General features: G+C 45.4%; 1 pseudogene; it reads right to left on the reverse strand.

Moving 5' to 3' along the window:
• Nucleotides 1-1,250: 1,250 nt before the first annotated feature.
• The window catches only part of LOC149230508 (preprotein translocase subunit SCY2, chloroplastic pseudogene), a 115,461-nt pseudogene continuing 93,344 nt past the window's right edge, over nt 1,251-23,367 (reverse strand).

Consider the following 23,367-nt stretch of genomic DNA (forward strand, 5'->3'; position numbering starts at 1 on the left):
TGTTCCTTGTTCCCTGCTCTGACTATTCTTCTTCCTCGGTCTGGGGCGAAGGGGATTTACCGCTTCACTCGGAATCATGTTGTTCCTGTTCAGCCTGCTGCTTTGCAGTGACCTCCTTTTCCAGTTGGGCCTTCTCCTCGGCCTCCTTCCTTCGCTACATGACCAACTTCTAGGCCACCTGCTTTACTGCCTTCTTCTTATTCTTCTCCGCAGAACTCCTCACGCCTTTGCTAGTACCCGCATCCAGATTGGGTGGAGAGTGCCAATCTACTGAACAACGCTTGATGACTTCCTGAATGCCATCATCCATGGCAAGATAGGGCAGATCAAACCACTTCTGTTGCAGATCCTTCCATGCCCTGATATACACGTGGTGAAAGTATGCCTTGAACTCCACGTACTCCGACAACCGATCATACATAGTTGGGGACAACCGTGGTTGCTAGTTGATGGCCATGTGAATGCTTACCTCCATCAAAACCCAGATTCTTTTTTGTCTCTATGACCCGCGCGGAGACCTTCGTGGCCAAAAGGAAGGCAAATTGTGCAGCCTCCGACAATCCTTTCTCGAAGGGAGGAAACTAACTATCCTCCGGCATCTCCCAAGAAACTAACACAATGGAGAGCAACAACCACGCGTAGTGGAAGGTCTTGCTCTCGTCCTGAGCCTCACGACAATTTGCAAGGAACTCACTGCAGAGGTAGTGCGACCAATTAAACTACACGCCCTTCGCACACTATGTAGCTAACGAGATCACGGGCGTCGGAAGCCCGTTCGTGCAACATTTCCTCATGACTTTATCGACTAATATATGCGTGGAAATTTGTACCGCAGGGTCGTTGAAGGACGTTATGGAGTATCCATGCGGTTTCTTGACTAGGTCAAATTTCTTCTTCATCTTTTTTACCAAGTCACGCTCACTAGTCTTTCTGCCAAACTCCTTGGTCGGATTCAAGCCTGAATGTGGCAGGAGTGTGATCTGATGGATAAGAATGTCCATGATGGGGATAGGCGCGCTCATCCATAAACACCCATCATGCACCAAAGTCAGCAGTTGCTTTATGCAGGTGATATTGATGTTGGAGCGGTGGTAGTGGGGCACCCATAGCAGGTTCAACAACCCCAATTGATTTACTCCATGAATCCACTCAAATGGCTCCAACACAGTGACACCCGATTCTTTGTAATACACCCATTTCATGTAATTCTCTGTTGTGAGGTGGGTGAACCTCTCATGGTCACCCAAATCCTAGTCTACCATTTTTAAATGGGGAATCCGTGCCAGGCGTGGGCCTTCAAAGGTGATGCTTTCTGGTAGAAAGGGCGTATGAATGAGGAATTTCTCCGCGTCTGGGTCCTTGGTGACCTTCACCTTTCCTTTACGCAGAGGGATATAATCCAACAACTTGGAGATGGGCTCCATGCCCTCAGAATCTATATCCTTCATGCCCTCTTCGGCCTCTAAATCTACCACCTTCTCCTTATCCTTCTCTAGCGACTTATCTTTCTTTTGGACCTGGGTAGCAGAGTGCTTTCTCGAAGACTCGTGGATTGGCATCGACCTCTTCTGCTTGTCTTTATTTGGCTTGGGGTTTTCATGCACTGGTGTAGGCTTCGACCTAGGTGACCTTGGCGCTGTAGGCACAGGAGTCGGAGCCTCCATGCTCACAACTTCTAGAGCCGCTCCTTCAGAGGCAACAGTTCCTCCGGTGCTTACAGTCTCACCTGGTCCTAACATAGTGTTGTGAATAAACTGTTGGGTATCCTTAGGTAAAGTATCAAACACAGATCTTGTGACGAAATCTGCAAAAAAATGAGGATTCATAAACGACGGGAAGCACAACTTAAAAATTCAAAGGATGCAAATTTTTCTCTGCTAGATGGCCACGCGTAATTTATAGGAAAATTTGAATTCAAATCTGACCGTTCCCCCCAAAATCCGTCCATAAATGCTGATTTAGCGGCAGATCTTCAAATATTTCAACCTTAAATGTGCCCCCCTGCTTCTCTTAACCATCGACTAGTTGTCAAATCATGAACATTGACTGTAACGGTCATTTTCTGGTTATGCTACACGGTATCTCCCCTCATAGCGCAACTCCCTTCGTGCACCTTCTGATATTATGACATCACCCTTTTTCACAAAGCTCCTCTATTGTGTAGCTCTACAAATCAGGTAATGTATTTTAAAGTCTCGCGCTCCCTTGCAACTGCCTGGAGCGCTAAGATTGTGCTGTCATCATGTAGTCATTGAGCTAGATCCCCTGTGTATGCTTTAACCAGCTCCCATTCAGTTTTCCTGGGAAAGGTTCTCCGTTTAGCTTTTCGAGCTGAAATGTGCCCCCATCTGTGATTTCTTTGATGACATATGGTCCCAACTAGTGCATCTGAAACTTTCCTGGAAATTTAGCAAACTTACTATCATATAATAAAACCAAGTCATTTACCTTAAATGTGCATAGCTTGATGTGTCTATCGTGCCATGCCTTTTCACGTTCCTTCTGTACTTGCTGATGAAATCCAGCCAAGAATTTGTCCTCTTCGAGCTCCATCAATTGCGCGAGCCGTTCTTCCAAGGCTCCGTGGTCCGCCATCCCTGTGAAGGCTGCTATGCATAGACTAGGCATGATATATTCCATAGGCATCACAACTTCTATGCCATAGACCAACCGGAAAGGTGTCTGACCTGTTAGTTTTTTGCAAGTAGTCCTGTATGCCCATAATACTACCAGTACACGCACATCCCAATCATTCCGCGACGTGTTGCAAATCTTTGTCAACGCATTCTCCAATAAATTATTGAAGGCCTCCATTGTTCCATTGGCCTGAGGATGATATGGTGTACTTTTCTGATGGTAAACTTGGAACTCTTCTGTTAGCGCGCTGATCGTTTCATTGAGGAAGTGTGTACTGCAATCACTCATTAACACTTTTGGGCACCCGAACCTAGTTAACACCTATTCAAACAAAAATTTAGCTATTGTAGCCCCCTTGGATACTCTATCGCGGTGATGATGTTTTCTTATCGGGATTCTGAACTGGTCCTACAAAGTCAATATCCCATTTCTCAAATGGCTGTAATGACACCTGAGGATTCAGAGGCAGTTCATCCCTTTGCAATGGTTGCCCGTTCTTTGACATGAATCACATGCCCTACAATTAGATTTGGAATATTTATGCAGTGTAGGCCACCATAACCCAGCACGCAAAATTTTCTGCATTATTTCCTTTCCTACATAATGCCCTCCTGCAGCTCCTCCATGAGCCTCTGCAAGGATGCTGTTTTTTTTTTTTTTTTTTAAATCGGGCACATACCATCAGAGTATCTCATCTGGTCCTATTTTATACAAATGTCCGGAAATTATTGAGAAATCAGTCGTGCGTACTACCAACTCTTTTTTCTGCTGGATGGTGTACCCTTCTGGATCCGTCCCTGTAGTCAAGAAGTGGATAATATCTGGAAAGTGGTAGTTTGCTACACGCACCATGAAGAGCTGCGCATCGGTCAGCTGTTCCTCCAAATTAGTAGGCTCCTCCCCCGTTTCAATAGGCGACAAATGGTTAGGTCCTACATTCAACCTTCCTGGCTTGAAAATTACCTCAAAGTCGTATTCTTGAAAAAACAACATCCATCTGCATATCTTCCCCCCCAACACAGGCTTATTGATTAGGTACTTCAAGGTGGAGTGGTCTGTGTACATCTTGAAATGTCTGCTCAACAGATAGTGTCGAAATTTTTGGAGCGCATAGACCATAGCCAATCCCTCGCGCTCTGTCATTGAGTAGTTCTTCTTAGCCTTTGATAATTTTCTTCTTGCAAATGCTATAGGGGTGATTCATCTCTCCTTTGCCAGCCTATGTCAGCACTGCTCCCAACACAATACACAAAGCATCAACGTGCACATGGAATTCCTTCTTCCAATTCGGGAAGACCAATAGCGGTGCGTTGACCATCTTTTCCTTTAAGACATCCAGACTGCGCTGGTATTCTTCATCCCAACAGAATGTAGCGTCCTTCTTTAGCAACTTATCCATGGGTGTGGTAATTTGAGCATAACCCTTGATGAACTTTCGATAGTATCCAGTATGGCCCAACGTTGCGCGCAACTGTTTAACACTCATTGGGGCTTTCAAATTGATTATTACCATGATCTTGGTAGGGTCCACCATCAATCCTTGCTTGCATACCACATGACCCAGAAAAATCCCAAAGGGGACACAAAACAAACACTTCTTCAGGTTCAACGCGATCTCATACCTTTGGCACATATCCAACATTAAGCACAGACTAGCTACATGGCGCTTTACTAGCCCAAACACTGTCCAGTCATCAAAATATACCTCCAAGAATTTGTGAATAAATTCTTTGAATGCCGCGATGACTACGTGAGAGAATATCACCGATGCATTCTTGAGTTCGAAGGGCATCACTGTGTACTAAAAGCACCCCCATTCCATCGCAAAGGTGGTTTTACTCCTGTCTTCTGGCGCGATCTTGATTTGATGGTATCCAGAGAACCCATTAGTAAATGAGTAGGCCTCCTACCCTCCAACATTTTCCAGTACCTCATCAGTAAATGATGTCAGGAAAGGATCATGAACGCAGGCATCATTAAGCTTTCTTAGATCTACGCAAATCCTTATCTCTCCCTTTTGCTTCTTTTCTTGAACTACCATTGGGCTCACCCAATCAGATTCCTCCATCAGTTCAATAATACCTGCCTCAAGAATCTTGTCCAATTCCAAGCAGACTTTTTCCTTGTATTTGGGATTAAGGCGATATGGCCTCTGCTTAACGGGCTTCGCGTCCGGTTTCAAAGTTATTTTCATCACTCCCAATCTGCCTATGATGTCTTTCAAGTCCGAAATTTTTGTAGGAAAAAGATCTTGGCACTTGCGTAGTAACTCAACAACTTTATCCACTGTGGCATCATCCCAATAATCTCTGATCGTCATGAATTTAGGCTCCGGTTCAGTACCAATGTTTACCTGCCTAGTCTTCAATGACGCAGTGATATCCGGGTTCTCTATCTGTGGACCTTCAACCTCGTGGTGGCCTTCTGCTTCTGGGATATTGATATTCCTTGGATCCTCATCCTTTGCTTCAGCAATCATATTATAGCATTCTAGTGCATGGTGCAGCTGGGTGCTCCAATCCGGTTGAACCAATTCCAAAGGATCTGGCAGAATTCTGAAGATCGCTGCTGTAACCTCCTGTAGCGCTTCATCAATGCTTTTGAACCCGTCTTCAAAGCTGAATCTCCTTACGAACCCCTCTCTTTAGATATCCGAATCCATGGTGCCGTGGTGGAGCTCCGTTTCCAAATACCAATTAATAGGGATTATATCCAGAGTGTGACAGAATAAATGCACCCATTCTGGTTGCGACTCCATTCCATACACTTTAGTCCATTTTGCCAGGTGATTTCGCAGATCATTCCTCCCATCATATTTCACGGTTAACCGTACTTTAGGGTGACCAAATTTCATCATCATCATCCTTCTGTAATCGCGCCACTCATCAAATCTATCTTTGTGCGTACCCGACCACTGAGCGAGCGTAGCGTGCAGTTCCCAGTCCAGCGCCTAGAAGCGGTAATCCTTTGGAACTTCTCTTTCAAAAGCATCCAAAAATTTATCTACGTTAGTTAAACCATCATAATAAGGTAAATTTCTTACCTCTGACAATACATAGCACAACGATTTAGTCATCATATTGTAGCGCAATGTGGATACTTCGTGCAACCTGTTTTGCCAATGTTCCAACTCTTCGTTTGAATTCGAGGTATATGAACCTTCGCAGTCCCATGCAATTCATCCATCAGCTGTCGGATTGACCCATTCTTGGTCTTGGGTTTTTATTTTATAGATCTGATCCAAATCATCATCACTTTCCTCATAGTATCAGACTGGTTCAATATAGCGCAGTCCTTCTGTAGGGTCCAATGGTACTACAACATGGAGCGATTTCCTTTCAAACGACATTGTCCACTTCTTCAAATTGATGACCCCATTCATGTCAATATCCCAATCAATTCCCAGGAGCGCGGGGTATGGATTGCTATCATCAACAATCTCTATCACTTCAAAATCATCCAGCGTGCTTGCACCTTCTATATCTACGGTAACTCCCTGCAATCGTCCCATAGGGATAATCTTCTGCTGGTTCACCATCCTCAGTTGAATCGGAGACCACTGCAGCGCAGGTCTCCCCATTCTCTCCCAGGTCTGTTTAGGCAATACGTTCGCGTCAGACCCCAAATCCAAAATAACTTGGTCCATCTCATAGTCTCCTATTTGTGCGGTAAGCCTCATCTCGCACCCTGTTCTTGCCTTATGCTTACCAATCTTTCTGACTACGCAGGGTCCATCAGGAGCATTATCCTTACCGACACATTTTTTTATCAACTCCTGTAGTCCTTTCACAACCTTTCTATCACGCAGTAGTTTCATACAAGTCTCCAAGAAGGTGGTAAGCATAGAGGGGTCAACCTCTGCAGGCAGTTTGTCCTGACTTCCTGAGGTAGAGGCCTCAACGAAGCTTTTCTTCGCTTCCATGAACATTTCCTTCGCACGCTCCAGATCAAACCCAACCTCCTTTTCTGGAGCCTTGCAGACCCATCCACCTTCTTTAGGTTGTTTTCCCTTATCGTCACCAGTCGCGATCCCGCTTCGCAACACGATATTCACATTCGGGTCTTCTTCATGGGGATCGACCCTCATCATCTGTAAGTTCTGGGTTGGATGATGAGACTGTGCCTTCTTTTCCTACATCTTAGCCATCAACACAGGACATTCTTCGATTGTGTGGTCAAACTGAGTGCAATATTGACATGATGGGTGTGTTTGATTCGTACACTCCCGCGCGTAGTGTCCTGGTGTTCCGCAATTGTAACAAATGACTTGCCCATGACCCCTACCTGGTCCTTCTTCTCCTCAGCCTCGTCCACGACCATGATATCCTTCACGTGTTCTCCCAATGCCCTAATCAGGAGGCCGAGTTTCTACTTGAATTTGATATGTAGATGTCCTCTCCATCATTAATTCATAGCTTCGACAGTGGCACTCATTGTGGCCCACCAATTTACAGAAATCACAAAACAATTGTTGCAGTGTCTGCACAAACTTCAGCAATAAGTGACAATTATCTGTTACATGCTTTCCCACCACTTGACAGATAATGCACCATAGCGTGGGCCCTGCACTTAGTCCTGCTGGAGGTTCCTGCCTTAGGGGCATTGGCCCCCCTCCTGTGATGTAATTCGCGAAGATAGGGCAGTGATCTTTATCATGCCCCTAGATTTTACACTTGAGACACCAAAATTATTCACAGACGTCTGACCAAGCCGCTTTTTCCTTTTTCAAGCTCTACAACTCCAAGCATAGGTTCTGCAACTTTGCATGAATCTGTTGAACTCCTAAAGAAGCGTCCTGGATAGGTGTGTCATGCAATCTCATCACGATTTCCAAGTCTTCCACCTGAGTTCCTATCTTTTTCTACGACAAAGCAATCCTTAGGCGGGGCAGGAGCGTGACTATAAACCAATCATGGTGTTGACTATTTGTGAGATTCATATTAGCTTCACGGATCATGCACTTCAGTCTTTGATCTAGATCCCATGGCATTTCACCAGGCTGATGAGCCCCAATTTTGGTACAATTTGGGCTCATTTTGGCCTATTCTACTTGCTCAAACCATTCATTTTTTATTGCTTATGCATGCATTTCTTAGTTTATTCATGTTGTTTGTAGGAAGAAGGGTAGGCACTCTCTCTACGTGACTAATGCATTATGATTCCAGGTTTTGGCATTAAAAGGGAGCAAGAGACAACGAAAAAGGAGATAAGGAGACAACGAGGTGGCACTGCGGGTTTTAGGAGAGGTTGTCCACGGTTCTAGGGACATCCCTCGTGATTCCCACCAAGAACTCCGAGCTCTAATCCATCTCCCCTCCGAGCTTAGAAGCAGCCAGCTGTTCTACAGGAACAGCAGTTATAAACTGCTCTACAGGAACAGCAGTTATGACCGTCCTACAGGATCAGCAGTTAAACTCTAGATTGGACAGCCGAGCTCCTAAAATCAAGGACACTTGTTGGATCATCGTTTTTGTATAAGTATAGAGGCCTTAGCCTTAGATAGGTTGTTGAAACTCTCGTATTGCTATTGTAATTTTGGAGCACAGTTCAGTTTTCGTTCCTTTTTGTAAGCCAATTTGGCATGACATCAGATTATGAATAAAGAAGGCAGTTTGTGATCTAGTTCTGAGTTTCTTAAGGAGACTATAGCTCTCAGGTTAGGGCCCAACCTGAGAGCCATAGGTCCCCTCTGCTGTAGTGTTGTTTCCATTTCATTTCAACACTTTGAGCTTTTCATTTGCACATGCAATTCGAATTACAGGTTGTTAAGTTGGTCTTTTTCATGAGTTAGATAGGAGTTGCTTATGGTGAATTTGTTTCCACTTGCGTAGTGTAGCAGAGGATAGATATAATCGATTGGAGCTCCAACAAAAAGGTTGTTAAGGCTCACTGCCGTCTCATCTGGGATTGGAGTGCAGTCCATGACTAGCCACCAAAAATACGCATTTCTTTATTCCATGATTGCTGCAAACACAGTCACGTTATGTTAGATGCTTCCTTGTCATTCACACCTGCACCACACACCTTCATCACAACTTCATACACCTTTCTCTTCACGTTTTGGATTGCTGTTCAGTGAATTCACGGCACAGGTAGTTTAGGTTAATGCAATTTCGGTTTGGTGACAGTCATAAACATTTGTTCCATTTACACTGCTTTCTCTCGTTCCATTACTTCATTCTCCATCTTGATCCCGCATGCACACACATCTTCGACCCCTGCTCCGCTCTGTCATCTCCCAAAGTCTTTCACTCCTCACGTACTTCCATTCTCTAGCCCTTTCATTGACCTAGCCCTCTATCTTCCAACCTACTCCCTACATTCACTCCCTATCCTATTCCTCCACTTCTACAGCCATCACCAGCCTCATTCCTACCTTACACATCTCCCCCTACCATTCCATTACTCCTCCATCACTCCAAACACTCACGGTAGGTCATCCTGTAGCCATTTGTAGACATCCTGTAGAAAACAGAGTATCCTGTAGGATCCTTCACAACCATCCTGTAGGAGGCCACTCTCTCGGTTGCTGAGCATCTGAATGCGAGGAACCTCTGTGGATGGATGCTAAGGATCCTTAGGGACCTCTCCTAGCCTCCCCAACCTGTCCCACGCTTTCCTTCCTTCTCCATCCCATCTGCACAACCAAACCCTAGTTAGCACAAGATCACAATCATTCCACACACTTAAAGGAAAAATACAAAAACATATCTTTCATGATGCAAGTAGTTTAGATCCATGCATTTGCACTTATTAGAGGTAACAACAGCATTGGTAGAAATTTCATTCACATTTCTTGCATCGTAGAGGTTAGACTAGTTAAATTAGGGTTTCCTAGGTTTACATGCTTTGATTTGCTTTCAGTCCATTTTGTCAAGTAGAGTAGTTTTCCTTTGAGAATAGCTTTCGTCCATCAATTAGCAAGCTTCTTCTGAGAGCCTATAGAAGTTGGCTTGAGCCCTAGCGGACTTGTGCCAGCTGACCAAGTGACAGCTGCGACAAGAGCTAGTACTTGTGCATATAGCACCGTCGCTTCCAAGTTTGTACGAACTACCGGGTTGATAAAATGAGAGACAGGAAGCCCCAGGAGTTGTAGCATTATTGCTACAATACTGGAGCTCACCATATTTTTGGCGCCGTTGCCGGGGAAGCGTCAGAGTATTAGTAATTGTTGCTTTTCTTCTACTTTCGTACTCTTACTTCTGCTCAGTAGTTTATTTCATTTCCATTCTGCAAAAGTAGCTTAGCATTTCCTGCTTTCATAGATTAGCATTTCCTGCTTTCCTAGATTAGCATTTCTTGCTTTCATAGCTTAGTATTTCTTGCTTTCATAAATTAGCATTTCCTGCTTTCATAGACTAATATTTCCTGCTTTCCTAGATTAATATTTCTTGCTTTCCTAGATTAATTTTTCTTGCTTTCCTAGATTAGCTTTCCAATTCTGCAATTTCATTTGAGCAATATAGTTAGTTGTAGATCACTTTGTTTCAGTTTTGTAGGTACCAAAGAAAAGGAAAAAAAAAAAAAACAAAAAAAGAAAAGTCCTTTCCATTTCATGCCTCGTAGGAACCGAGATAGATCAGGCAAATTCCTACCAAACACCCCCACCACATCACTGAGTCACCCTTATCTCTTCTTTGGTGACAGTGACCCAGAGGAACCTATAGGTGAGCATCCTGAGATATACCAAGACCCTATAGAAGAAGAAGAGTTAGAGACCACTCCATCCGAAGCTATGGCTGACAATAGAGAAGATGAGAGAATAGAAGGAGCTTTCCCCATCCGAGAGACCAATGGAGAGATGAAAATGAAAAACATTAGCCCCTCTGCTTTGTCTCACTTCCATGGACTGACCACTGAGGATCCTGATACCTTCCTATTTGAGTTTGCTGTCCTCTGTAGAACCTATGACTATACTGAAGATGAGCAAAAGCTGAAGCTTTTCCCTTCCACTCTTAAGGATGCAGCACTACGCTGGTTCATGGGATTACCTGGGAATAGCATCGCTACTTGGGCTCAGATGCAGCAAGCCTTCAATACCAAGTATAGGGATTATTGTAGGTCCAAGGAAACCAAGGGAGAGATCTTTCGAATGACCATGGGGAATGATGAGTCTTTAGAGGATTATGAGGAGAGGTTCCAACTTAGCTATAAACGGGCCAGGTGCACACTTGACCCTGAATCCCTCAAGTTGGTTCTACTCCGAGGAGTCCCTGAAGATCTCTTAGACACCCTTCACATGTTAGCTGGGGGGGACATTTACCAACTGCCTTATGAGGACATCAAGACTGTGTTTCGAAATCATTCCAGGGCAGCTAGAAAACGAGGTAGAGGAAATCTCCTCTCACTCGGTGTCCCTTTCTCCAAACATGAGTTTACAAACCAATTAGAAGATCTTAAGAGTGAGGTGAGACAGACCATCGCCATGCAGCTGGACACATTCAGGATCCAGCAGAAGAAAGAAGAAGCTGAGAGAGCCTTGGCTGTCTTCTGTCCTAGGTGCACCAGAAGACACCCTAAGAACGAATGTCCATTGCATTCGGTTGAAGTGTGTTTCGTTTGTGAGGAGGACCACCCAACAAATCAGTGTCCAACCTTACCTGGGTTTAAAGCCATGTACCAAGGAACCGAAGCCCCCACTGAACCTCTCTACTTCATCAACCAAAGGAGGCCTCAAGGATCTACACCCTACCCGCAGGGAATGCAAGGGGCACCACAAGCTTATTACAACCCCAACCACTCGACTCCCATGACTTCCTGGGGTCCCCCTGCTCATCCTTCTTGGTCCATGCCTCCTCCATGGTCTTATCCACCTCAGTACCCTACTCAACCTACTTCTCATCCATATCACTCACATACCCAGTCGCAGCCTCAATGGAGTGCTCCTCAGTCGGGGTGGAGGCCCCAATACAACACTCCTCCTGCCATTTTGCCTCCACCACCAGTTCAACCTCAGCCTTTACCTCCCGCTCCTCCAAGGCAACCTCAGATGCCTGCTCAACCGAACCCGAACCCCAACAATAGACAGGCTCAGCAGGTATATACTGGGGAGACCTCATGCCCTACCTATGCTGTGGAGATCCAGGAGATCAATCTTAGATCTGGAAAGACTCTTCTAGATCGCCAACCTCCTCCCCCAGAGGATGAGGAAAACCATCAGGAGAGTGAACCAAAGCCTATTCCACCCTTTCCTGAGAGACTTACAGCCACCACACAACCCAACCCAGAAGAAGATGAGCTTCTGGGAGAGCTCAAGCAGTTGTGTGTGAAGATCCCCCTTCTCCAGGCCATCAAGGATGTGCCAATCTATAACAAGCTGGTTAAGGAGAAGTGTTTCAAACATCCAGGCAGACGGAAGAAAGATGCTTCAACTATCAATGTCATAGGACAACTGTCTGACCTTATGCTAGGACAAGTCATCTGCCCAAAGTACTTAGATCCTGGAAGTCCTGTAGTAGATGTCCACATCAATGGCACCATCATACCCCACACCCTGATTGATCTGGGGGCTGCCATTAATGTAATGACCAGGGATACCATGCTCAAGCTCAATCTTCAAGGTTCCTTGAGGAAGACCTCGACAGTACTGCAATTAGCAGATCGCTCCACTGTGACTCCCGAAGGGATTGTGGAGGATGTCTTGGTCTCTATTGACTCTTGGGAGTATCCTGTAGACTTCCTGGTTCTGCAACCAAAGGCAAAGCTTACTGGATATCCCCTCATTTTGGGAAGGCATTGGTTAGCCACTGCAGATGCCTATATCAGTTGTCGTGCCGGAAATATGACCATCAAAAATGGTCCTATGTCCAAACAACATGTCCTATACCCTCCTGCCCAACCCTCTTTGGAGCATGACTTACCACTCTGGTTGGAAGAAGGAGAAGAAGACGAGGTGTATTCAGCACCTCTGTGTACCATAGAAACCAATAGAAGAAATCCCCCAACCGAGGATGATTTGATCGAGAACTTGATCCAAAACCCACCTACCAGTGCCCTACCTTTAGAAAAATTGGTGGAGGATGCCCAAGCTAGCACCTTAGTGGATCTTTGTACAACCAACCCTGTCACTCCCAGAGTTAAGAATGTGGAGTTCGGCCCTGAGAGAGCATTGAAAATCAGCTCCTCCCTATCTCCTTCTCAGGAAAAGGAGCTGTGCAACCTGTTGGCCAGCCACCTAGATGCTTTTGCTTGGAGCTATAAGGAGATGAAAGGAGTCCATCCATCGGTCTGTACTCATCATATATACATCAAAGAGGACTGTAAACCGGTTAGGCAACCTCAGAGGAGAATGAATCTAGCCCTTAAAGATATTGTCAAGGAAGAATTGCAAAAACTGTTGGATGCCAGATTCATCTACCCCATCTCAGATAGTGAATGGGTGTCCCCTCTAGTGTTGGTTCCCAAGAAGAATGGGAAGTGGAGGATCTGTGTAGATTACCGTGAGCTGAACAAAGCTACCAAGAAGGACCATTTCCCTCTACCTTTCATAGATCAAGTGTTGGATGGACTGGCAGGAAAGAAGTTCTTCTCTTTCCTGGATGGGTTTAGCGGGTACAATCAAATCCAAATCAGCCCGGAAGACCAAGATAAGACCACCTTCACTTGTCCTTGGGGTACCTTTGCCTACCGAGTCCTTCCCTTTGGGCTATGCAATGCTCCTGCTACTTTTCAGAGAGTTGTCTTGAGCATCTTCTCGGAGTTGGTCCATGATGCAGTGGAAATATACATGGATGACTTTACTCCTTATGGGGCCAACTTCCAGGAAGCATTGTCCAACCTGGGGAAAGTCCTAACCAAATGCACCGAGATGAACTTGTCCCTCAGCCCTGAAAAATGTGAATTCCTAATGACTGAAGGGACCGTGCTAGGCCATACCATTTCTTCCCAAGGATTGCAGGTGGATCCTAACAAAATTGCTCTAATCAAGAAGGTTCCACCTCCACAAAAGGTAAGGGATGTTAGGAGTTTCTTGGGATTAGCAGGATACTACCGGAGATTCATTAAGGACTTCAGCAAGTTAGCCTCACCATTGTTTGGTCTGTTGGCAAAAGATGTGGAGTTTAAGTGGACTGACGATTGTCAGAGGAGTTTGAATGAGTTAAAGGACAAGTTGGTGTCAGCACCAATCTTGAGAGGTCCAAACTGGGCCCTACCTTTCCACATCCACACTGATGCCTCGAACAAAGCCATAGGTGCAGCCTTAGGACAAGTTGAGCAAAAACTTCCATATGCCATTTACTTTGTCAGCAAAAACTTGTCCAAAGCAGAGCTGAATTACACTGTAACCGAGAAAGAGTTCTTAGCTGTAGTCCATGCACTAAACAAGTTCCGTCATTACATTACCGGGTATCAAACATTTGTACATACTAACCATGCTGCTATTAGATATTTGATGAATAAACCAGATGTGAATGCTCGTATTATTAGATGGTTACTTTTATTGCAGCAGTTTGATCTAACCATTGTTGATAAACCAGGTAGAGAGAATGTTGTTGCTGACTTTTTATCTAGATTGGATTTGTCTGCAGGTGAAGATGGGACGGTGGATGACCAGATGCCTGATGAGCATCTGTTTGCTATCTCAGTACTCTCTCCATGGTTTGCTGATATAGCAAACTACCTTGTTTCAGCTCAGTTCCCTCTGCACCTCTCTTCAAAAGAGAAGAGCAAAATCATCAGAAAGAGTGCCTCATTTACTTGGATCGGGGGCAACCTGTTCAAGCTTGGCCCCGATCAGATCTTAAGGCGTTGTGTAAGGGAGGAGGAAGTCTTTGACATCCTCCTCACCTGTCATGATGGGCCTTGTGGAGGACATTTTGCAGCAAAGAGAACTGCCTTCAAGATCCTGCAGACAGGCTACTATTGGCCCACACTTCATCAAGATGTCAGAAGATATGTTAGCCAGTGTGACCAATGCCAAAGAATGGGGAAACCGACCCAAAGGGATGAGATGCCTCTCCAACCTCAAGTGACTCTTGAGCCATTTGAGAAGTGGGGCATGGACTTTGTGGGCCCAATCAATCCCTCTTCGAGGCAGAGATCCTACATCATTGTGTGTACTGACTACTTGACAAAGTGGGCAGAGACTAAAGCAATCAAAGCAGCAACAGAAGAGAAGGTGGTCGAGTTCTTAAGAGAGAACATCTTCTACAAGTTTGGCTACCCAAGAGAGCTGGTGACCGATCAGGGGAGCCAGTTCACATCCAACTTGATTGAAGATCTTCTAGCTCATCACAAGATCAAGCACAAGACTTCCACCCCCTATCACCCTCAAGCAAATGGGCAGGTGGAAGTCACCAATAGAGCATTAGAAGGGATCTTGACCAAAGTGGTGAGCAGCAGCAAAAAGGACTGGGCAGATCGCCTGGTTGAGGCCACATGGGCTTACAACACCACTTGGAAGACCACCACCGGCTTCACACCTTATGAGCTGGTCTATGGGAAGAAAGCTTTGCTGTCCATTGAGTTTGAGTATAACACTTTGAGGATGGCAGCTCAGCTGGACCTAGATCTCAGCCATGCACAGCAAGAAAGGTTATTGCAGCTGAATGGACTGGATGAGCACCGCATGCAGGCCCTCCTTCACTCAGAAGTGGTTCAACTTCAGAGAAAGGTGTGGCATGACCAACATCTCCATGACAAGCAATTCCAGCCGGGAGATTGGGCTTTGTTGTATGACTCCAGATTCAAAGATTTCAAGGGGAAGTTGAGAACCAGATGGCTAGGACCATATGTAGTGGAGCAGTGCCATGACAATGGATCTGTCCTCATTCGAACCATTGATGAGGAAGCCATTCCCATGCTTGTCAATGGGCACCGATTGAAGATCTACAGAAGACCTCTCTCAAGACAAGAGTTTATCAGCACTATGGAGAAATCTGTTTTGGTCATAGAGAAGGGTTCTGCCTCCACTTTGGGCATACCCTGAAGAAAAAAAAAAAAAAAAAAAAAAAAAAAAAAAAGAGAAAAAAGAGAGAAAAAATAAAGATCCTTGGGTGAAAACCTCTCTGAGGCGCCCCAGGCAGGTAGTAGGGGTGAAAACCTCATTGAGGCGCTCCTATTGTCTTTCAAAAAAAAAAAAAAGAAGAAGAAAGTTTAAAAAAGATCCTTGAGTGAAAACCTCTTTGAGGCGCTCAGGGCAGGTAGCAAGGGTGAAAACCTCTTTGGGGCGCCCCTGCTATCTTTTCAAAAAAAAAAAAAAAAAAAAAAAAAAGAGAGAAAAAAAAGAAAAAAACAATAAGCACAATAAAAGTTTTGCATGCAGATGTTCTATGGAGGAGAAGAAGCCTCTCCACTCCGAGCCAGGGGCCTTCATCATGCTATCAAAGGATGTCATCAACACCTCCTCCGAGAATAACAATGTTTTTCAAGGTATGTGCAATTTTTATCATGATTTGGATCTTCTACAGGAAGATACAGTTTTCTACAGGAACAGACAGTCTTCCTACAGGAAGACGCGGATCTTCTACAGGAAGGTGCAAAACTTCTACAGGAAGCTCTGTGTTCTACAGGAAACTTCCTATAGAAGGTTGCGACGGCCAAAATGTGTTTCAAATGAAGATCTAGCGACTGAGGAGTGGATTGAATGCATGCATGCCACTGATGGCACCCCTGAACATTGCTATTATCTTGCTCCACCATCCTCGTCGCCATGCAACCAAGATCCCTGCAGCAGCACAACAAAGCAATGAGTTCTCGTGAAAAAACATCTGTCAAAGAAAAACCAAGCACCGAGAGCCATACCACATCAACGTTATGCATCAGAAGCGCTGGGATCGTGATCGAGAAGCCAGAACCGCCAGCATGCAGCATGCACCCAAGGAGAAAGGACTGTGACAAGACCCCTCGCGGGGATCCTGTAACAGTTCAACCTGCTCGAGTGAATACCGTCCACAACACTGCCATCCGAGATAAAACACGGGCGCATGAACGCAAAACCATCCACTCCAGCGTCAGCCACCGGTAGCCATGTGCCTCCGGGTCTGTGTAAGCTGCGTGCAGCAGGTAAATCCATCGTCCACAAACTGGAAATCATGTGCAGCCGCGCGCAGGTAAGTGTTCTAATCCTTCTCTCCATCAAATCGCATGGATATTACTTTGATTTGTTTTGCATGGCATAAAGGTGAATGGTTGAGCGGCCGTAAGGCCAGTTGACTGGCCACATCGGCTAGTGAAGGGACAGTCAGATGATGAGGTGGCAGCCACGACAAAAGACACACGTAGCACGCACGTGAAGATTAGTCCCGTCAACCGTGAAACGAGTTTAACCGAAAAGGGCGGCGGCAGATCTGTGGGAATGAATGCGGCAGCAAGCGAATGTGCAGGCGGATGATGGGTGACGTCACCCAACGGTCCGGCGGGGATAGCTCACCCCCCGCGCCACGAGCTGCGCCGATCCAAAATCTAATCGGCTCGATTAAGCGTGTATATCCATCAACCTCACTTCAAAACTCGAGTAGCTCCTCTGATTACCTCTGCATGTTGATACGCCAAGCTCTCGGCTACCTGAACGCTGGTAAGGCACCTCTCGACCGCTGTCCAACTATAGCTCCCCCCGAAGTCTGCGCACTGCTCCTACAGGAACGCAGTCCTACAGGAAGCAGTATCTACAGGAAAGCAGTCTCTACAGGAAGGTGAAGTCTTCACGTAAAAAAGGTGGCGGAAAAGAGGTAACCCTGAAACTCCTTCCGCAATTGGTTTTCAAAGGTGGCAAGGTCATTATTCACAGTCTGGTCATAAAAAATATTGGATTGCCGTGCCTATACTATCGCTTCTACAGGATAGTAGTATAATTAGACTGTGGTCTGTGAATTCATTGCATGCTCTGTCTATAAGACCAAATTTCCTTTGTATCTACCGCCTTTGGTCAAAACCACTGTGTTCATCATGCCTGGTGGGTTTATCAGGCGAGAGCCCACTGATTCGAATGCATTAAGGAGAAATCCAGCAGTGGTAGATCTCTTTACCAGGGCACAATGGATGCCTTTTTGTGATAAGTTGCAGGGGTACGATGAGGAAGTGGCCGAGGAATTCTTGCAGGCCCTGAGGCCAAAATCCAAGGTGCTGGCCACAGTCAATTTCAGAGGCCTAAGCCTCAAGATAACCCCGCAGTCCATCAGTAGAATCACTGAGCTTCCTATGGGTCTCCCGTGGGATAAAGAAGAACGAAAACAGAGCCAGCAAGCAAAGAAGGAATTCTTTCCACCTGAGGAAGAATTCTCCGAGGATAAGAATGGAGTACGAAGGAACAGTTTGACACCACCTTGGAACGAGGTTAGCTTACAGATTATGAAATATATTACATGTGAGGGGCGCTATAGCATCGTCTACGGGTACCATTTCCGATTGCTGAACGAATTAAGGCACCGAAGTGAGCTTCCTGTAGAAAAGAAATTAAGCATTCCTTATTTCCTGTTGCAATCTTTAATGGAATGTGCTACGAAGCTGAAGGGTGGCGTCCCAGATCAGGTGGCACACCATGGGTTGATCAAGTTGCTTGTAGAGGATGCACTGCACTCCTATAAAGTTCCCCTCTCCTGGGAGTCATTTAGAAATCTAACACAAGATGGGGACATCAAAATGCTGGTCGAAGATAGTGGCTCCTCCAGCAGTGAAGACAAAGAGGCAGTGGCCAAAGAAAAGAGGAAACCAGGTCCGAAGACCCCTGCCACAGTGCAGAGGAAGGAACAAAAGAGGGAGCAAGAAGAAAAGGAAGACGAAGAGGAGGGTGACACACCTGTTTTGACAGCAAGAGAACAGAGGATGAAGAGCAGAATGGACAAAGCGGAGGTGGTCCCTGTCAGCCCAAGCACCTCGTCAGCTCCTGCAGTCAAAGCCAAAAGCAAAATCCATGCAGCCAAGTAAGAAAAGGTGGTGACAGTTGCATCTACACGGAAACAAACGCAGGCTTCTACAGGAAGCCCAAGAACAACGCCTACATGAAAGCAGACGAAGGCTTCTACAGGAGGCTCAAAAACAGAGAAGGGATCTTCTACAAAAGACCCACAGAGCGTAAAGAAAGGGTCTTCTACAGGAGGGCCGAAAGTGGACAAAGTAGGGTCTTCTACAGGAAGCCCAAAAATCACTAAGGAACAGACTTCTACAGGAAGTCTGGAAACAAAGACAAAGGCTTCTACAGGAAGCACAAAAATTCAAGAAAAGGCTTCTACAGGAAGCCCAGACGTGCTAAAAGAAAAGGCTCCTACGGGAAGCCCAAGAGCTAAGGGAGATGCTCCTGCAGGGAGCCCAAAACCGGTCAAGGAAGGGTCTTCTGCAGGAAGCCCGAAACCAAAGGAGGAGGGACCCTCTACAAGGAGCTCTGAGAGAGCAAAGCACAAGAAAGAGAAGTCTAGCATCCTCGAAAAGGAGGCGGCAGCGGCACTGGCTGCCCTCAACACACCGGCAAAACCCAAAGAAAAAAGAGAGAGGGAGATCCCTCTACCTTCCGAAGCAAGGAGGAGTCAGAGAATGAAAACAGACAAGTCGCAGCCTCCACCCAGCAGCCAACCCACATCAGGAGACATCCCTACTTCACCCAGTACAAGAACTCCCTCTAAAACACAGGCCACCCCTGAGAAGGGAAGCCCAAAAGTCACTTCCTGGACGCGGAAAATAGGCCAGTCGCCTTCTGAAGCCCGACTCAAGGAAATGAAAAAGGGGGAAGAAGCACCACCCTCGTCTCCACATGAGGCAGAGAAAATAGAGGCCCCAAAAATAGAGAAGAAGGAGCAGGTTCTGGGCCCCAGCTCTCGGCCAAGGACAAGGAGCCGGGGCAAAATTGCTCAAGGATGAGCAAATGGTTCAGCTGGGGGGTGATGATGAGCCCCAATTTTGGTACAATTTGGGCTCATTTTGGCCTATTCTACTTGCTCAAACCATTCATTTTTTATTGCTTATGCATGCATTTCTTAGTTTATTCATGTTGTTTGTAGGAAGAAGGGTAGGCACTCTCTCTACGTGACTAATGCATTATGATTCCAGGTTTTGGCATTAAAAGGGAGCAAGAGACAACGAAAAAGGAGATAAGGAGACAACGAGGTGGCACTGCGGGTTTTAGGAGAGGTTGTCCACGGTTCTAGGGACATCCCTCGTGATTCCCACCAAGAACTCCGAGCTCTAATCCATCTCCCCTCCGAGCTTAGAAGCAGCCAACTGTTCTATAGGAACAGCAGTTATAAACTGCTCTACAGGAACAACAGTTATGACCGTCCTACAGGATCAGCAGTTAAACTCTAGATTGGACAGCCGAGCTCCTAAAATCAAGGACACTTGTTGGATCATCGTTTTTGTATAAGTATAGAGGCCTTAGCCTTAGATAGGTTGTTGAAACTCTCGTATTGCTATTGTAATTTTGGAGCACAGTTCAGTTTTCGTTCCTTTTTGTAAGCCAATTTGGCATGACATCAGATTATGAATAAAGAAGGCAGTTTGTGATCTAGTTCTGAGTTTCTTAAGGAGACTATAGCTCTCAGGTTAGGGCCCAACCTGAGAGCCATAGGTCCCCTCTGCTGTAGTGTTGTTTCCATTTCATTTCAGCACTTTGAGCTTTTCATTTGCACATGCAATTTGAATTACAGGTTGTTAAGTTGGTCTTTTTCATGAGTTAGATAGGAGTTGCTTATGGTGAATTTGTTTCCACTTGCGTAGTGTAGCAGAGGATAGATATAATCGATTGGAGCTCCAACAAAAAGGTTGTTAAGGCTCACTGCCGTCTCATCTGGGATTGGAGTGCAGTCCATGACTAGCCACCAAAAATACGCATTTCTTTATTCCATGATTGCTGCAAACACAGTCACGTTATGTTAGATGCTTCCTTGTCATTCACACCTGCACCACACACCTTCATCACAACTTCATACACCTTTCTCTTCACGTTTTGGATTGCTGTTCAGTGAATTCACGGCACAAGTAGTTTAGGTTAATGCAATTTCGGTTTGGTGACAATCATAAACATTTGTTCCATTTACACTGCTTTCTCTCGTTCCATTACTTCATTCTCCATCTTGATCCCGCATGCACACACATCTTCGACCCCTGCTCCGCTCTGTCATCTCCCAAAGTCTTTCACTCCTCACGTACTTCCATTCTCTAGCCCTTTCATTGACCTAGCCCTCTATCTTCCAACCTACTCCCTACATTCACTCCCTATCCTATTCCTCCACTTCTACAGCCATCACCAGCCTCATTCCTACCTTACACATCTCCCCCTACCATTCCATTACTCCTCCATCACTCCAAACACTCACGGTAGGTCATCCTGTAGCCATTTGTAGACATCCTATAGAAAACAGAGTATCCTGTAGGATCCTCCACAGCCATCCTGTAGGAGGCCACTCTCTCAGTTGCTGAGCATCTGAATGCGAGGAACCTCTGTGGATGGATGCTAAGGATCCTTAGGGACCTCTCCTAGCCTCCCCAACCTGTCCCACGCTTTCCTTCCTTCTCCATCCCATCTGCACAACCAAACCCTAGTTAGCACAAGATCACAATCATTCCACACACTTAAAGGAAAAATAAAAAAACATATCTTTCATGATGCAAGTAGTTTAGATCCATGCATTTGCACTTATTAGAGTTAACAGCAGCATTGGTAGAAATTTCATTCACATTTCTTGCATCGTAGAGGTTAGACTAGTTAAATTAGGGTTTCCTAGGTTTACATGCTTTGATTTGCTTTCAGTCCATTTTGTTAAGTAGAGTAGTTTTCCTTTGAGAATAGCTTTCGTCCATCAATTAGCAAGCTTCTTCTGAGAGCCTATAGAAGTTGGCTTGAGCCCTAGCGGACTTGTGCCAGCTGACCAAGTGACAGCTGCGACAAGAGCTAGTACTTGTGCATATAGCACCGTCGCTTCCAAGTTTGTACGAACTACCGGGTTGATAAAATGAGAGACAGGAAGCCCCAGGAGTTGTAGCATTATTGCTACAATACTGGAGCTCACCACAGGCCTCATCATGATTTCCTAAAATCCAATTACTGATTGCGACGCAGATTTAGGCTTACCGAATTCCTTGTTCAAAGCGATTTGAGTATCTACCAATGACACCAACGGATTATGAGTGCAGTACTTAACATACCATGACAGCGCACGGTCCTGTATAACAGTGACTAACTGTGCCTTCTTTATATTATCATCCCTAATTTGTTGTGCTGTCCACACAAACTTTGCAACAAACCAAAACTGATCTGGATCCTCACTTCCTAAGCCCTTGAAAACTAGTAACATCATTGTATTTGACATGTTGACCGATGGCAGTGGTGGTGGCGGTGTGGGTGAAGGTGTATGTTGTGGAGGTGAAGGTGGAGGTGGTGTGGATGGATGAGGTATTTGCGGAAAACCCTACCTTATCAACTGGACAACACTCTACGATGAAGCCTGTGCTTCTCCCTCATCGTCACTCACAGGAGGTTAAATTAGTGGGCTATATTTAAGGCCTGTTCTTCCCCTATCCCTGAAGAGCTTCCCACTTCATGTAGCTCCAAACATGAAGGTAGTGGCATAACTCTTTTTTCACACAACAACATCTTAATTCAAGTATTCAAAGATCTCAAATACTTACCTCGGGGTCCCTTGAAGAAGTGTCGCTATGCTTCACTGTAACTGACTAAGGTATCAACCGCGAACTCTGTAACAAATCCTCCGATGTCTCGATCAAGCCAATGATCAACTGTGCATGCAATCTTATCTTCAGAAGCTTCCAACCTCCACATGAGTTCCGGGGTCCACACTATCAGACCGTCAAGCCTCCACCTTCCTTGGTCGTTTGCCAATTTAGCGATCCACTCGTATAGTTTGAACGGGAAGGTGCATAAGAATATTTCGTGTATTTTTGTGTATAAATACATGTCCAACCACTTTTCTTTTTTCAGGTGTGGATTTCTATTTTCTGTGCTGCGAATTCGTGGATTTTTCTATCCAACCACTTCTCAATTTCCTTCTTGGTCGGATTCCAGTGATGCGACATCACACATCTCTTTATGCAGATCGTGGTCCAGAGAACAAAACCATTTGTTGGATTAGGGGTCTTGACCTAGGTTCAAAGTTAGTTGCGCCAAACAAATCCCTACACTACTGGCGCTTTCGTCATCAATCTGCGGTGCGCGGACTGAAGTCTCACTTGAAGTAGTATGGAGGGATGCTTAAACCAAGTTTCTGCACCCAGAGATCAGTGTGATGTCCTTTTGGTGACCTAGATCCGCCTTCGCACAGAACTCTATGCTCCTACGGCCTAGTGCTGTAACTTCCCTTAATCAGCCTTTAGACCTCTGCGAAGGTCTATGGCTGACTTTTGTGGACCCTGAACATGCCAATTAGTTACCTTAAACGCACCTTAGATTATCCTTAGAGCAATAATTACTCGGGATTAACTAAGTGTTTGATAACTTTAATAGAAATCATTATGATCTTCGCATAATCACTTAATATTAATTGCATTCAGATAACAATATAGATCAAGTAAATTCCTGCATCAATACATCATTATTTTATAAAACCATCATTCATCACAACATATAACACATTCATACATAACAAAATTAAAGGGATTAAACACAGGAATTTAGGGAACAATCTTCTTTATTGATATTCAGCAAAGGTTCACAGACTCAAAAATTCCCTGCGCACTCAGCTGCAGGGGTCCGTGCACTCAGCTACAGACACTACTCTAGGCGTTTGCGCACTCAGCTATAGAGCCTTTCCCCCCTAAGACTTCCTTCTCTGCACTAGAATTCTT

This window comes from Pinus tabuliformis, chromosome J (assembly GCF_031772625.1).
Source record: "Pinus tabuliformis cultivar Carrire ecotype Pingquan chromosome J, CPIR1, whole genome shotgun sequence".
In the NCBI taxonomy this organism is placed as follows: domain Eukaryota; kingdom Viridiplantae; phylum Streptophyta; class Pinopsida; order Pinales; family Pinaceae; genus Pinus; species Pinus tabuliformis.